Below are 16,686 nucleotides of genomic sequence, written 5' to 3' on the forward strand. Positions count from 1 at the left end.
TCATTAGTCATTTTGCTATAATCTTAATCTTGAAGAAAACTTTAAATTGTTGCAATTAATAGGAAATGCATGTAATTAAACATGTTTGGTCTTGAATCCCTTATGAGAGCTTTTGTTTTTCCATGCATATATAGAACATGAGCAACATTTTTTAATGGAGGAGACTTGTTCATTTCTATGTGCAAATCAATGGATGTTTTACTAATTCATAGCAGTAAACTCACAAGACCACCTTTTCGAGAAATTAGATAGCGAAACAATGATATCATATCAATACTTTGCACAGAATGGCAAAGCAATAGGATACGGACAAATATACAAATGCAGTTACTGAAATAAAAAAAAATTATAATTTTTTGGGACCCACTCTATATACATGTTTATTTTTTCCATTCTAAGTAAATTATCTTACATAGAATAACTGATGTATAACAAGTTTTGACATGTTATAAGTTATTCTCAGTAATTAACGAGATCTCAGTTCTCATTTAGGCCTTGCCATCAATTCATTTTGTTTATACTCTTCGGGAGGGCAATTTCATCTTTGTTGCACTTGCAAAGCAAGGCTTGATCTGCTCTAAAGGCGTTAATGCTTTCTTTTAGTTTTAGGGTTCATGTCTGTATTGTCCTCATTTGAGTTCTCCTTTCTGTTTGCTTTTGGAATACTCTACTTTTTTCTTGGATTGTTTGAATCATGTCTGTTATTTTTGTTTTTCTTCGGTATCTAGGTTTTCTCTTAGCATGCCTTGTCTTAGGGGTTGGGTCTATGGGGTGGCAATCTGCTGATCGGAGTTAGTTGGATGAGTTTATGCTAAGTTTTCCCTACCTTATTTCATTAAAATTTCCTATTTATAAAAAAAGGAACCGAATGTGTACAGGCCCTCTAAAAATAAGCTTCACAAGACTTGCTAAAAAGTTTCTTTTATAAAACACACTAATACATAGGTTCATGTGTGTGTATCTATTATCAGTTAGTGCAATAATAATAGTAAATTTTCAAAACCAGCTACTTAAGGATGCCATAAGAGTAAATTTTCAAAACTAGCTCCTTAAGGATGCCATTAGATTCTAAAAAAATAGCTTTCCTCCATGTTTAAGCCATTTATCTTTATTTATTTTCCTCTTTGATACATGCAATGATCCATTTGATAGGGATTTCCCATTAGTCATTTTACTCTAATCTTAATGGGAATTGAATTTGAGACTTCTTAATGAAAATTTTGAACGGTTACACTAGATCACGCAAGGTAAACATGTTTTGTCTTGAATCCCTCGGGAAATCTTATGTTTTTGCCTATGTAGAACATAATGGAGGATGATGCACTTCTGTGCCCACATCAATGCATGTGTTACTTATTAAAGCAAACTTAGCTTATCAAAAAAAATAATAATAAAATAAAATGTATCCATAGCAGTGAACTCATATGGCCACTTTTTTTCATTTCATAAACCAAAAATGACTTTTAGTTATATAATGAACAATATCAAATTACAACCACCATTTAGTAGAGAATTGATTGCATAGAAATGTAAAATGTGTAATCGGCAAGTCCATGGCTTAGTAGCTTTCATGGCATAAGCTGTAGAGCCTTGAATAAACAAGAGAAGATTGCATTAGCTTTTCCAAACGGATGCTAATTCCATGTTTATTCTTGAAACCAACTGGCATTTTTTGGATAAAATCAGATATCACTAATGATGGACCTCTTCCAGGCCCATAGGTAGTAGAATTAGCATCTTCCAGGCCCATGATAGCACTTTTTTAGGTCTCAAATAATAAACCTACAAGTTGTGACACCCCTTACCCGACTACAGTGTAGCCGAGCAAGTTATGCCACTCAGTGTGCCGGAGCACTCTATTTTATCTGATTTCATTACAGTCCTTGATTTATTTATTCAAAAACTTTATTGAAGATTTAGGCTATTTTTACTTTTATCAAAATCTAACTAAATTGGAAATTTCAAAAATTTTAACGATAATCCGACAAACTATCGGCTGTAATTTGGACTAATGATTCTTCGAACTCGCCAAAGACAATTTCAATATATACTCAATTTCTCAAACTTAATAGTCTCAAAAATTTCAAACATAATGTATCTCAATACAGTATCCAGATTTCTCAGAAATCTCATTAGATTTTCAATATCTCAATATTCACAAGTATACTCTCATTATAACTCAAATTCAATTCACATACTAAAATACTTACTTTGAATAGCTTCCATAATTCATAGGTTAATTACATGAGTTTATTTTGTACAAGATATACAAATAATTTACAATGTGCTAGGAATGAACAATATACATAACATGTATAAAATGAGCCCTATCTACATGCATTGCTGAGGAGGTGACAATCTTGAACTCTTCTGACACTACTGCAGATCTGGACTCCAAAAATCTCAGTCGACAGTCTACTGGTTTTACCTTCAGTACCTGTTCGAGGAAGCAATTACATCGCGCTAAGCATTTCTGCATAGTGGTGCAATAGTATAACCGAATTAATATATACAATTAAAGAAAGAAATAAATGATAATTCAGATACTCAAGAATCAATTTAATTTGGTATGGTATTTCTAGTATCAACGATCTTATATACTAGTTTGTTCCTCTTTGGAAGTGCTTAGTTTATAACTTTTCAGTAATACTAGCGGTATATAATTTATCCTATCGTATTGTATTTCAAGTGCATGCAGTTCTGCAATTTATATTTTTGTTATGTTTCTTTTGCTAATCTCTTTTGCTTATTCATTCAATACTTAATTTAATTGTCTTTGGATTTTCATTATACTTAACTTAACTTAGTCATGAATTGAATAATACTTTAATTGATCGCCCAAGTAACCTATACTAGGCAGTCGGATCGATAACGGGTCGTTGGCACCGACACCGCGATTGCCTCGGGCGTCATACCATGGGACGCGAACGCCAACCATGTATGCGATCGGTATGGCTAAAAAGCCATGATATCACATAATCGGGCATAAAAGCCATGAATACGGGCATAAAGCCATGAATACAGCATAAAGCCTTTCGCGATCGCTAACACAATACCCTATTGGCATGCCAAACTATCCAAACCAATCTTGTTAGGTATACTAGGGCATTTGATACTTTAAAATATTAATATATTGTGCTTTATGACTTCATTATTTCATGATAAATTTCAATCATAATTCATACATTCATTTGATCATTTATATGATCACAATTCACATCAATTATCCTTTTATACCATTGTACTCAAAATACTTCTCCTCTTTACAATAATGAGGACTAATGTCTCATTCATACATTAATATGGTTTATTTATCCATTCATTATGTTATTCATATTGATCCCAATTCTAAACAATGGTTCACATGTACCATTGTATTCAAAACATTTTTCCTTTCTCATTTATACATTCAAGAGTCTACTTATGTAATTACAAATTTTATATTTCAAGTTGAGTTACTAATATTTTATGAATTCCATTTGTGATGGGCATATATGCCCTAACTATCTATTCACATCAATTAGGTGACTTATCTTTCATGTTTCAAGTAATCCATGAATATTTTATGGATTTCAAATTTATGGCCTAAATTTCTTTTTAACAATTTTAACTAGGATGCATAGTCCATATTTGTCGTACAATTCTAAGCATTTAAGCTTAGAATTGGTTCTAGGTCTTCATCTTAATTCACTAATCATTTTGATTACTATTCACCATACTAGTCAACCAAAATGTTGACCTTTTTATACTTAATGGATATATTAATTCTAATTACACCAAGATCCCACATTTTGAGTTTTTACATTTACTAGTATTAATTGCCAATTGCAATTTAAAGTCCCCTAGATGCATTTCTAATTTCAAATTTTGAATTTCAAGTTTTGGTGTCACTATTCACCTCATTGGTCAACAAAAATATTGACTTTTGCATAGACAATAGGTACATTGGTTTTAACACTCCCGATGTACCACATTTTGCATTTAAAACTTGTTGGAATCAATTACCAAATCCATTTCCAAGCTTATTTCAAGTTTTCATGTCACTATTCACTTCATTAGTCAACTGTTGACTTTTGCATAGAAAATATGAACATTGACTTTGGCACTTCAAACATACTACATTTTTCATTTAAAACTTGTTGGTTTTGGTCACTTTCTCAAAGCTTAGGTCATTTTGGCAAAATTGCCAATTTTCGGTTTTGGTGCTCCGAAGTTGCACTGTTTCATTGGTCGATTTACTGTTGGAATTTGACAAAACTTCTTTCATAGAAAATGTTCCTTATTTTGTCTAGTTGAATTTCTTTTTTTTGAATCACTCCATTTGGAGTTTTGTAGCTCAAGTTATGGCCAAAATAAGTTTACTATTCACGTGCACTGTTCATGCTGCTATCATGGGTTCTGGTAGATTTTGATCCAACTTTGATCAGTAATTTGATCAAGTTAAGTTCCTAATTTGGTCTAACTTTCTTCATATGAAATGTTCTACTATGCCTTAGGTTTCCATCGGTTCAAGAATCGCCTAAATCCGAGTTTTCTAGAGAGAGTTATAGTCCTCCAAACATTGCTGCTCAAATGAAAATTCTGGAAATCTGAGTACAGTAAACTTTACTTTGCTCAATGATTTGATTAGGTTCTGGTCATAATTTGGGGTAGGTTTCTTCATGAAAGTTGTTTGTCTATGTCTTAACTTGTTGCTGTAAATATTTCAGGTCAATTGACCAAATCTACAGTGAGTTATGGCCAAATGAACAGTTACTGTTCATTTGGTCAATTCTGCAGAATCAGTTGCAGGGTATCCGGATTGGGGCCAAGTTTTGGTCCTCTTGCTTTAGTCTTTTGGGCATGGTTTCTTCAGCAAAAATGTGCCATTATAAGCCTAGTTTCATGTCCAATTGGCCAAACATCAATTGGACTAACACAGCCAAAGTTATGGCTGTGTAATTGGACTGAAATCTCAGTCAATTGCTGCTGTCCCTAGGCAGCATAGTCATTCCCTTTTACCATGCTATTTTTCAATCCATATTATGGTCAAATCTCCTCAAATGGTCACTAATTGACCATTAAAATGTCCTTTAACAATTTCATAAGCCAAGTCCACATTTTCACTCCCAAACCCTAGTTTCCCATTATGATTCACACATACACCTTAGATACACACTTTCATTCATCACATATGTGTATATGCACCTTAAACATAATCTCTAATTCATTTTAAGTCCATTAAAACCATCAAAAACACTCCATCATTGTTCCTTCCTTAGGGCTGCCAAAATTTATGGTACACATACACATGAGTTTTAGTCCATTTAACTTACAATTTCATACTAAATTCAAGTCCTTAACATGGAAGTAAAGGAATATTAGCATAAGTAAGCACTAACCTCTTGTAGGGTAAAATTTTCCAAGCTTAAACTTCCCTTTCCTTCACTTTCTAGGCTGCCAAACACCTTCCCAAGATGAGTGGACAAGTTTTAATGAAGAGAATTTAAGGTTTAGTGGTGAGAATTCAAGGTTTGGAAGAGAGAAAATGAAATGAATTTTAATGGAGGAAGAAAGGTTCACGTATGGAAATTGGGAAGAAGAAGAAAGCTGCATTTTTCTCTCATTTTCTACCCATTTTATTGATTTTAAATGGGTTATAGCCATGTGTCACCATATAATTGGGTGAAGGTACACTAATGACATCATGTGATGTCATAAATTCCCATTTAATTCATTTTTTTTTCTTTTCTTTTCTACTCATTTTCAATTCAATTTTTAGTAATATTTATTCACATTTTAGATCATAATAATTATTTACTTAACTGGACAAGTCGGCCAAAAATCGTCTCTGAAGGCGAAATGACCAAAATGCCCTCCGTTTGGCTTAACGGGTCAAAATTGTCTGTACCGATTGAAAAATTTTTATAATTATTTTCTTGGCATTCTAATGCCATAGGAACCTCAATGACCCTTCTCTAGAGTCCCAAAAATTATTTTATAATTTTTTCCCCGGGTCTAGGGCTCCTAGTTGCGAGAACCGCAACTTCCCTTCGGTTACCCATCGCTTGGGCACCGGCTCATTTGACTTAGTTGTATTTTATTTCTAAAATTTTTACTAAATTTTTCTTATTAATATTTGAGTTAATTATGGTCCCTCACTTTAGTTTAAATATTTTTCCGGACGTTCTAGCTGTCCGGACCGACACCGGTCACCGGAACAGTAGAATGTACGGAGTTGCTACCGGGAGGGTGTTACACAAGTGAGCAGGGATAAAAACTTCTTAGGCAGCAGAATTAGCGTCTTCGTCACTTGGCAACTTGCTGCATGCCATATCATATCATTATAGGCTTCAATTCACTAGGTAATTAATTCTCTTAGGGAACAATATTGGTGGTAACATTAAATAACAAGGCCAGTCATGAGCACAATATATAACAATTCAGAACCATTGCTTTCCTTCCAGAATTAACAGAGGACAACGTTCTCATCCCAGCTCCAATGACTAACTTGGATGATATTGTTTGCGGTTGCAAGAAAGCCACATCTTTAATTCCTTCACGCGCCCAAATCTTTTCAATTCCAATTGTGTACTGCTGAAGTTGTTGTCCTGCTCTACAAATGATATAGTTCACTAAAGATCAAATTGTTGCTTAACTTGGAATTCCGCATAACGATTTTGAAAGAGTTAATACTGGTTTGAAGTTAAAAAGGATATCAATGTATCCCTGTAGGAAAGGTGAATATAGTAGGACATTTCTCCACCATATGTGAAGAAACATATGCTGGTGAATCAATTGCAAAGAACATCTTTGCCAATGATAGCACAGATTGGAGTACTAACTTCATTAGACTCCTGATTCTGTGGATTTCGGAAAACTTCAAAACACCCCACCATTACTCTCTTCCACAACATCTGACCAATAACAAGAAGAAGATCCCTATTCAGATAAAGAATGCCACTATTCAGAACAGCTCGAATCACAAGGTTCATTTCCTGTGAAAGATGAGTTCAAGCACCCTTAATCAATAATCTCCCCAAATTCACTGTTTTCTGTGTCATCTATTTCAGATACAAAAGGATGAATTAATAACATCTCAATTGTGAATCTGAACTCATGATTCTTCACTAAACATCCTTCCAAGAAATACTTGCCATCCTTTGAAATCCCAGAAGGAATTTTAGGCAATTCATATCTATCGGCAATCATTTCGGAAACTTCTTCAGTTGTCTCATCAGGGTTTGAAGTCGAACCCAAAGTGATTTTCCAGCGAACATCTTCAAAACCTTGCATCCAAGGGCCCAAATATTAGAGGGAAATTAAAAATCATTTTAAAATGTCTAAAATTATTTAGATATTGTTCTAAATTATTTTCATTCACCCAAAATATTTTTACCAATATTTTTGTTAATATTATTTATTTTTGAGAAAATAAATATTTTATTTTGGACTTTAAATTCTTTCTATCTATGTAAAGAAATATTTCAAAACAAATATTATTCATATAATTAGAAAAGTAAATGTTTTTATAAGAATTTTTTATAATAATAAACATAATAATTTTTTAAAAAATTTACTATATTTAAAAAATAATTTGTAAAACACTTGCGATTTATATAAGCTTATTATATTTTATTTATAAAAGTTTTCTTGATACATTATTTCCTTAAATTTTTCATAATGAAAAACATAATTGTGATGGCAGTGGAATAATTAAACAAGTTATAAAAATGATAATTTATGTATATATATATGACAAAATGTATAATGGCAAAGATATTAAAAATCATAAGCAGATATGTTTTCGTGTTTTAGAGCCTGTTTGATATTGTAATTGAAGAGTTAGAGTTGCTTTTCAATAATAGAAAAAAATCATTTTATCTGTTGAAAAAATTAATTTGAAAAAGATAATTTTGTTATTTAATGTTTTATAACTAAAATTTATTAAATTTAATTTTAAATTATTTTTTAATATTATCTAAATAATATATTTAAAAATATATTTTTCTCAACAGATCCTTAATTTATAAGAATTTTAATTTATAACTCTTAGTACTTCAGTTCTATTAATAATGATTGATAAAATATTTAAAATAATTATAATTAATTAACTAATATTGAATTTTAAATGCAATAAAATTAATTAATGAGTCATAAATTACCATGATTTAAATAAAATTTTTTAAATTCCAAACTTTTTCAAACTTATAGATGGTGAAATGACCCAAAAAAAAAATAATGGGGGAATAAAAAAAATACTTCTGAGAATTATTTATTAGTAAAATTATTATATATACAATAAATATGTTTATATTTTTAATATATATATTAATTAGCATACTCGATTCATTATGCACGGGTGAATCATTGATTATATATAATATATATCCTAATTAAAAAACTAATTTTGATAATTTGACATATAATTTTTGTCATAACAAAATGAAAAAAGAAATTATATACATTAGAGCATCAAGGTGGGCCCAAGTCACTGTCAGAAAAAGGTCCGGCTAAACTGGCCCAACAAGAGCCTGTTAATTTATAATTCTTAGAACCAATAATGTCAGCAAATTTTCATGTCCAACTCCGGAAAGGAAACCACAAAACTTCACCACCGCCCCAAGCAAAGGAATCAGTTTCCAACTAGGATCTTAAATCCTATCTCAATGTTGAAGTTTCCTTCAATTCTATATATATGTGCATTAATCCCTAACCTCTCTCGATCCATTAGAAACAAGTAAGAGCAATTTCAAGAATGGAGAAACAGCATTTGAAACCCTTTGGTTCTTTCTATGCTTCCACCACTCAGGAAGCAAAGAAAAATCAATTTCTTGCAGCTGAGCCATCTGAAAAGAAGCGGAAGTACCAGCATAACTCAGACGGTGAAAAGAATAGTGGAGTTTCGACTGAGTTGACCCTTTCTTGCGGGGTTCCAAGCAAGATCAACAAGCCAAGAATCAAAGAAATCAATTCTTCTCCTGATAATGAGATCAATGCTATCGTTGTTTCCACTCGACTTGCAAATGAAGTTTCAACTGAGCTAAAACTATTTGATGAATCTTGGTTTACTGCCTTTGCTGCAACGAGAGAGGAACCTGTTGTATCTAAAGAATCATCGGATTCAGAATCGAAATCATTGGTTCAAAATATTGCAGAGACAACATCCAGCCCTGAAGAGGAGAGAAAAGAGAGTCCGATGCATGATGTTCCGACAATACTGATGCTTTCTGATCCATGGAAGATTAAGAAGAAGCTCACTGGTAGTGATCTTGGTAACCTGTGCAGACTTTTGGTGGCATCATTATCAGTCAGAAATCATATTTTGCCATTATTGAGCGGTGAAACGGTTGAGCAGATTGAAAAAGATGGTGCTCCAGTTCCTATATGGGATTGCGATACTAATACCGAACAACATATGGTTTTGAAGCACTGGCGTTCATCGAAGAGTTATGTTTTCATCAGAGGCTGGATGATTCAATTTGTGAAGAGAAGGAATTTAGTTGAAGGAGATCTTATTGGGATTTATTGGGATCCATCAAATTCAAGATTCAATTTTTCTGTGCTTGAAAGAGCTTAGCAGCAGCAGAAGTTGATTATTCTTCTTATAATTTTTCATTTATTTACATTTTTTTTTTGAATTATAGTATTTTTTGAATCTTACATCTATATATGTATCTAAAACTATTTCTCATTCTTTGTTAGCTTTGTTAAGAAAATTTCATTTTTGTTCTATTTTTGTGACTATTAAAATTTCTCAAGTTACTGATGCTTCTGTTATTAAGATTTTCGATATCAGCAAATATGGCGCTAAGGGAGATGAGAAGGCTGATTGCACAATGGTGGGTTAATTTCTTTTTACACTGCACATTTATTTATTAAAAATTCTTATCTAGATCGGTTCATTATCGATTATACAATAATGTATGATAAGACTCACATGTAAAATAAGTGATACTCACATGTAAAATGGGTGAAATTCACCGGTGTCTTGAATAAAAAATAAACTAACTTTTTAATGATTGACAAGGCTTTATTATAACGAAACTTTAATAATAACTTTAATAACGAAGCTTTAAAAATCTTCAAAAATAATAATTAACATACTGCACTACCTTTTTCGACCAATAATGCCAATATAGTTACTCTTAATGAGAGTCCTAACTAATAAGAAATTATTCAATACAATTGTCGTATGTACAACGTATAGATTTTTGAACTTTGATTATATTGGGATTCATCACAATTAATAACTAAAATAAACCTATTGTACATGCAATCATGAAAAGGAAAATTTATCTTAACTTACGTAAATATTGTTGGATTTACAAGCACCTGATTTCATTTCATATTTAGCTATAGTCCTGCAAAATTAGTATCTTAACCTTGGGAAAATTGGCAATAATGGAAAGATCCTATTAATCACATCCACATATAATTGTTTTTGTAAGAAGCACACCTATTATTGATCAATCTCAATAATCTTAAAGAAAATAAATAAGGAGGGAATATAGAAAAAACAAATCCAAATTAAATTCATGATAAAGCTGTTAATTAAATGAGATATATTAATAAGTCTCACTTTTTCTCATATTTACTCATGGATTTATAATCTTTTATTTGATATAATTCCATTTTTGTTAACTTACATAAGAGCAATTATAAAAAATATATATCTTGTTATCATTTAAAAGATAACATTTTCATTTTCATTAAATTAGTACCTTGAGATTTTACGCCATTAGATTCTTCTTCCATCCATTAGAGGAATGCAGACCAGATATTAATACTAATTGAAATAAGAAATTACTACAAGATATTAATACTAATTGACACAAGAAATTACCACATATCAACATTTTTTTAACGAATGCAAGAATAATATGTTACATCATAAAATCTTATGGTACTAATTTATTGAAAATAAAAGTGGTCTCTTAATGCGTTAAACTATGTGTAATTTTAAAATTACTTATAATTTCTAATTTTATAAAGAATATTCTTTTATGTTAACTAATTAGCTAATCTGATGTCATTATACAAAGAAATCAACACCAGTTTTAAATTATTAAAAAAATATTAAAATATAACCAAACCAAAAACTTATTTTTTTAAAAAAATAAAAGAGAATAGAATTTAAACCAGCCTCATACCATGAGTCAATTTGCATGCAAAATTAATTTCTCACTTTGAATTTTAAACAGTATCTTTACTTATTCATATTTTTTAAAAACTTATTATTCTATTATATTTTTATTTTATTACATTTAAGTTAATAATTAAATTATTATTATATATTCACAGTTAAGTTAATTATAACATATAAATTTTTGTAAAAATATAATCTAATCAAAATATAATAATTTCAAAATTAATATATATTTTTATTTATAGAATTAAACTAACCTTAAAATTATCATTTCAATATAAATAATTATATTAATATTCAATATTTAAATAATAAAATAATTGTGTTATTGCACGTGTTTCAAAGGCTAGTATTGATAAATGTATGAAAGGAGGAAACATTAGCATTGCCAATAATGTTCTTCATGATTTATATTATTTATACCATTAAAAAGTATCCATGGTGTCAATTGTATAAATTTGTTGCTAATAATATAAATTAATAACAAATTTCGCTACTACTTTTAGTAATGACAAGTGATTTTATATAAAGTCATTGGTAATAATTTTTAGTGAGAAGCTATTCCATACGAATATATTATTTATAATTTTTAGCAAGAAGTTATTCATCACCAAATACTTTTAATACAAATTTATGGCTAATAATTTTTAACAATAAATTTATCCATTGCTAAATCTATAGATAATTTTAATTTTTAAATATTACCATAATTAATATAAATTAAAATGTTAATATTATTTTATAGTAATTATACTTATACTAAAAATCTTATTATAATTCTATATTTTTAATTCTATATGCATTATTAATTCATTAAAAATTATTTAGTTTATTACAATAAAATCAATAAACAGCATTATACACCAAATCTCTCTTATATTAATTTATTTTTTTTAATTTTTGTTAATATTTACAAATTTATAATATTAAATTATAAAATCACTATTAAAAAGTAACTATTTAATTAACATAATTATAAAATTATTGTTAAAAATAACTATTTAATTAAATAAAATTTTATATTTATATCAATAGATATAAAATTATAATCTTATTCAATGAAAAATAATTGTTATAAATTTGTAGCTATTTGTTTTTAAAATATTAGTGAAAGATAGTTTTATATTTACACACTCTATTTTTCTATAATAAGACTCAAGTTTAATTAATTTTGATTTATAATATGATTTTTTTCTTTTTTCACTGCATTTTTGTGTATTTTTTTCTTTAACAGGTAAAATCTATTTGTAAGTTTTTAAATTTTTAAGTTTTTGTATCTCATAGATATCATTCCTATAAATGTAATTGCATGTGAATGTGATCACTTGAATTTTATTATTATTTCCATTATCAAATGAAACCACTATCCTCACGAATTCTATGATATTTGTATAGGGTAAGATAGATTAATTTTCATTTTTAACATATTTAATATTGATGCATTCTATAATATTTGGGATGATTAATATCATTTTTACATAAAAAAGTATATTTTATATGTGATTGTATAAGATTTTAATTTTTCTGGATCTATTTAGTCTAAATATAGATTAATTATAATTTATTAATATCCTTATATGCATGAATATAATTTTTTATTTTTAATTCATTAGTAAATCTTAGTTAAATTGCTGATTTTGACCATAAGGTTATAAAAAAAGCATAATTATATTTTTACACATGTTTATGTGAAAAGTTATGCTCCTCTCAATATTAATGTTAAGTTGTTATGTTTTAAAATTTTAAAATAATAAAAATAAGAGGAAGATACAAAAAGAAAAAGAAAAAAAAAAACAATTTGATTACTTAAGAGTTGAGAGTACTAATTATAAAATTTATATGAATTATTTAAAAATGCATGATTAAATTTAAATTTATATTTATATTTATAATGTATTTATAACATATACAGATATAAATTAAAATAAACAAAAATACTTATTAAATATATTAAATAGGTTTTAAATTATTTGTATTAAATGACATGAATCACAAATAATGTTACTAATTACATTTAGACGATGGAATGGTTTATATAAATATAGACTTACATAAGAGTTGAACCAATCTGAAAATCTTTGTTCTATTAATTCCTTAGCTTTTGCATCACTAATATTACGTGATGTCTATTGTAATTCAGTATGGTACATCTTACACATAAATAAATTAGTCGATTGTCAGTGGAAAAGGCAAATTCACAGATGACTTTTAAGAGATTTAACTAATATTTAGGGTTTTTATAAACTTACTTCATATATGTGTCAATTTCAAGGCAATTTAGAAAGACGTATATATGGGCAATCTTATATTCATCATCTCCTAACCATCTTGTTTTAGCTCTACCATACGATCGACTGGGATACTTGAATATTGATAAATTTCCTTCGATTTCATCATTGTTTCCACCATCATCATTACGGGAAACTTGTCGATCCCGCGTTATGACATGAGGCTTAAAATAATGCATACAAAAATTAGATGCTTCAACTAAGTATGCATTACATATTGAACCTTCTACTTTTGCTTTGTTCTTTACATTTTTCTTTAGGTGTCCCAGAAATCTGAAAATACAAAACACCATATTCAAATGCAAGCTCTAGGGAAAGTTTATGATGAATTTTACAACACAAAAAGAAAATAACGATTCTCTATTACCTCTTAAAAGGATACATCCATTGATATTATACCAGTCATGCAATTTTTGCCTCATACGGTAGATGGATGAGAATATGTTCCATTGAGTCAAAAAAGGCAGGAGGAAATATACGCTATAACTTGCAAATAATTATGGAAATTTCTACTTCTAGACGCTCCATGTCTTACGCTTTAATATTTGTAGCAGTAAGATTTTTGAAAAACAAGCTCAACTCAGTCAATGCTTGCTAAAATGTATTTGGAAGGAACTCACGAAATGCAATTGGTAATAATCTTTGCATAAACACATGACAATCATGGCTCTTCATACCAAAAAGCTTATACTTTTACATATCAACAGATTGCTGTATTTTTGCTTTTGCTATTTGTAAAGAGTATAATAAGCCTTAGGGTATTTACCTGTTCGCACATCTTTCTCTAACTCTTTTTTACGACATAAATATGTGATATCTTCCTTTGCTTTTGCATTATCCTTTGTCTTCCCTTTAATATTCATCACTATGTTAAAAGTATTCTCAAAGACTTTTTTCTTGATGTGTACAACATCTAAGTAACCATCTCTCTAGAAAAACTTTTATCGCATTTCACTATTAGTACAATTTCACTATTAATAGATAGTGAGATCTCCCAATTGGTTTATCTTTAACTTTATTACATACCTAGGGAGATCTTCTAACAATTATGCAGAAAAACCGATTAGGTTACTCTAGAATGATAGCTCTCCCATTATACGTTAGCTTAGTAGAGTTTATATGCGTCGATCTAACATGTTTAATTTTATTAGAATTTTTTTAAATTTCACAAGTGGCTTGAGGCTGCAGTATTCATTTATAAGAATTGAATATGTGCAAGCTTTCTAAAAATAAGATAATTATTTATACATCAGGGTAAAAAATAGTGTTGACTTCGATATAAAAATTTAATTTTCCTTAATTTTAGAAAGATGGGGCCATGTATTTAGAGAGATGATGCATGTGCACTAAATATAATCTCTCCTAAAAATGAGCTTCACACAAGATTTGCTGAAAATTTTTTTCTTATAATATGATCCATTCAATACGGAATGTTAATGGGAATTGAAAATGAGACTTCTTGATGAAAACTTTAAATGGTTACAATAGAACAAGTAACTAAACATGTTTTATCTTAAATCCCTTATGAGAACTAATGTTTTTCCCCCGCATAGAGCATAAACAACATAGAGCATAACTAACATTTTTAATGGAGGATGAAGCATTTTTGTGAGCAGATCAACGTATGTGTATTTCTAATTAAAGCAAACTTAGTTTTAAAAAAAACTTATTCATAGCAGTGAACTCATTTGGCCTTTTTTTTTTTTTCATTTCATAAACCAAAATGAATTTCATTTATATAATGAACAATATCAAATTGCAACATTTTAGTAGAGAATTGGTTACATAGAAAAGTAAAATGTAGCAGCAATGCCCTAGCCTAGCAGCTTCCTTATCAAAAGCAATAGAGCCTTCAACAAATAGAGAAGATCACAGTAGCTTTTCCAAATGAATGCTAATTCCACATTTGTTCTTGAAACCAACTGGCACATTTTGGAGAAGATCAAACATCATAAATGATGGACCTCCTCCATGCCAGACCTGCACCACTTTTTTAGGTTTCAAATAAGAAACCTGCAAGTGAGCAGGGATGAAACTTCATTGCTGGCAGAATTAGCATCTTCAGACCAGGAATGAGTCCAAGCACCCCTAATCTACAATCTCCCCAAATTCCCTGCTTTTTGTGTCATCTATTCCGGATATAAAAGGGTGAATTAATAACATCTCAATGGTGAATCTGAACTGATGATTCTTCACTAGACATCCTTTCAAGAAATCCTTGCCATCCTTTGAAATTCAAGAAGGAATTTTAGGCAATTCATATATATCAGCAATCCTCTCACAAGCTTTTTCAGTTGTTTCATTAGGGTTTGAACCCCAAAGTGATTTCCCAATAAACATCCCATACACCCAAGAGCACAAATATTAGAGGGAAATTCCTAAATATTATCAACGAGAGTCTTTGGTGCCATATAGAAAGTAGTCCCGGTAATAGAACAATCAAGCTTCCTCTTCTTGGTCTTCTGAACTTTCTTAGCCAATCCAAAATCCCCAATCTTGGGCACAAAGTCACCATCCCCACTAGGTACGAGCAACACATTGTCTGGCTTCAAGTCACAATGAACATAATCGTGACTGTGGATGTAATTAATACCTTTAAGAATAGACCTTGTGTATCTCTTCACATTTGATTCAGGCAACCCACAACCACCCAAAAGCGTGTATCTCTTTATAAGATCAGCTAGGGTTCCTCCAAAAGCGTACTCCAACAATAGATTGTAAAGCATCTTTCCATCCTTACTCATAGTAGTTTCTTTGCCATAACACTCAAGAATGTAGGGACAGTCACGAAAATGGTTGAAAGCCTCTTTCTCCTTCTAAAGCGAGCTTGAGGAAGAGACCTCCGCTGATTTAACAGCCATAAGTGGTGGATAAAACGCTCTTCTTGATTTGAGTTTCTTCAAAAAAGCGAGATAAATAGACGCAAACTCTCCTTTGCCAAGCAACGGCCCTCTCCACCATGCGACTCCGTGATTATTCGAGCTATCTTCTTCCACTACCATAACCTCTCTCTTCATTGCTTGGGTTCAAAGCAATGTAATCTCCAATGCTTCAACGATACTTGGTTACACAAAAGAAGGGATTTTACCACCATATATCATCGATATGAAATTAAAGCTTTATTTTCCTAGTTGCCACTAGTTTGAAACCTAACTTAACTAATAACTAATTTTAGATCTTTTGACCCATAAAATAACTAAGTAATTAATGTTAAATTACCAAAAATGAAATAATTATAAATAAAAATTATACTAAAAATTTTATCTCGAC

At 29.9% G+C, this 16,686-nt stretch overlaps 1 pseudogene; it reads right to left on the reverse strand.

The window, feature by feature from the left end:
- Positions 1-6,861: 6,861 nt before the first annotated feature.
- Positions 6,862-16,433, reverse strand: LOC131180968 (mitogen-activated protein kinase kinase kinase 20-like; annotated as a pseudogene).
- Between the last annotated feature and the right edge of the window lie 253 nt (positions 16,434-16,686).

Source organism: Hevea brasiliensis, chromosome 6 (genome assembly GCF_030052815.1).
Source record: "Hevea brasiliensis isolate MT/VB/25A 57/8 chromosome 6, ASM3005281v1, whole genome shotgun sequence".
NCBI lineage: Eukaryota > Viridiplantae > Streptophyta > Magnoliopsida > Malpighiales > Euphorbiaceae > Hevea > Hevea brasiliensis.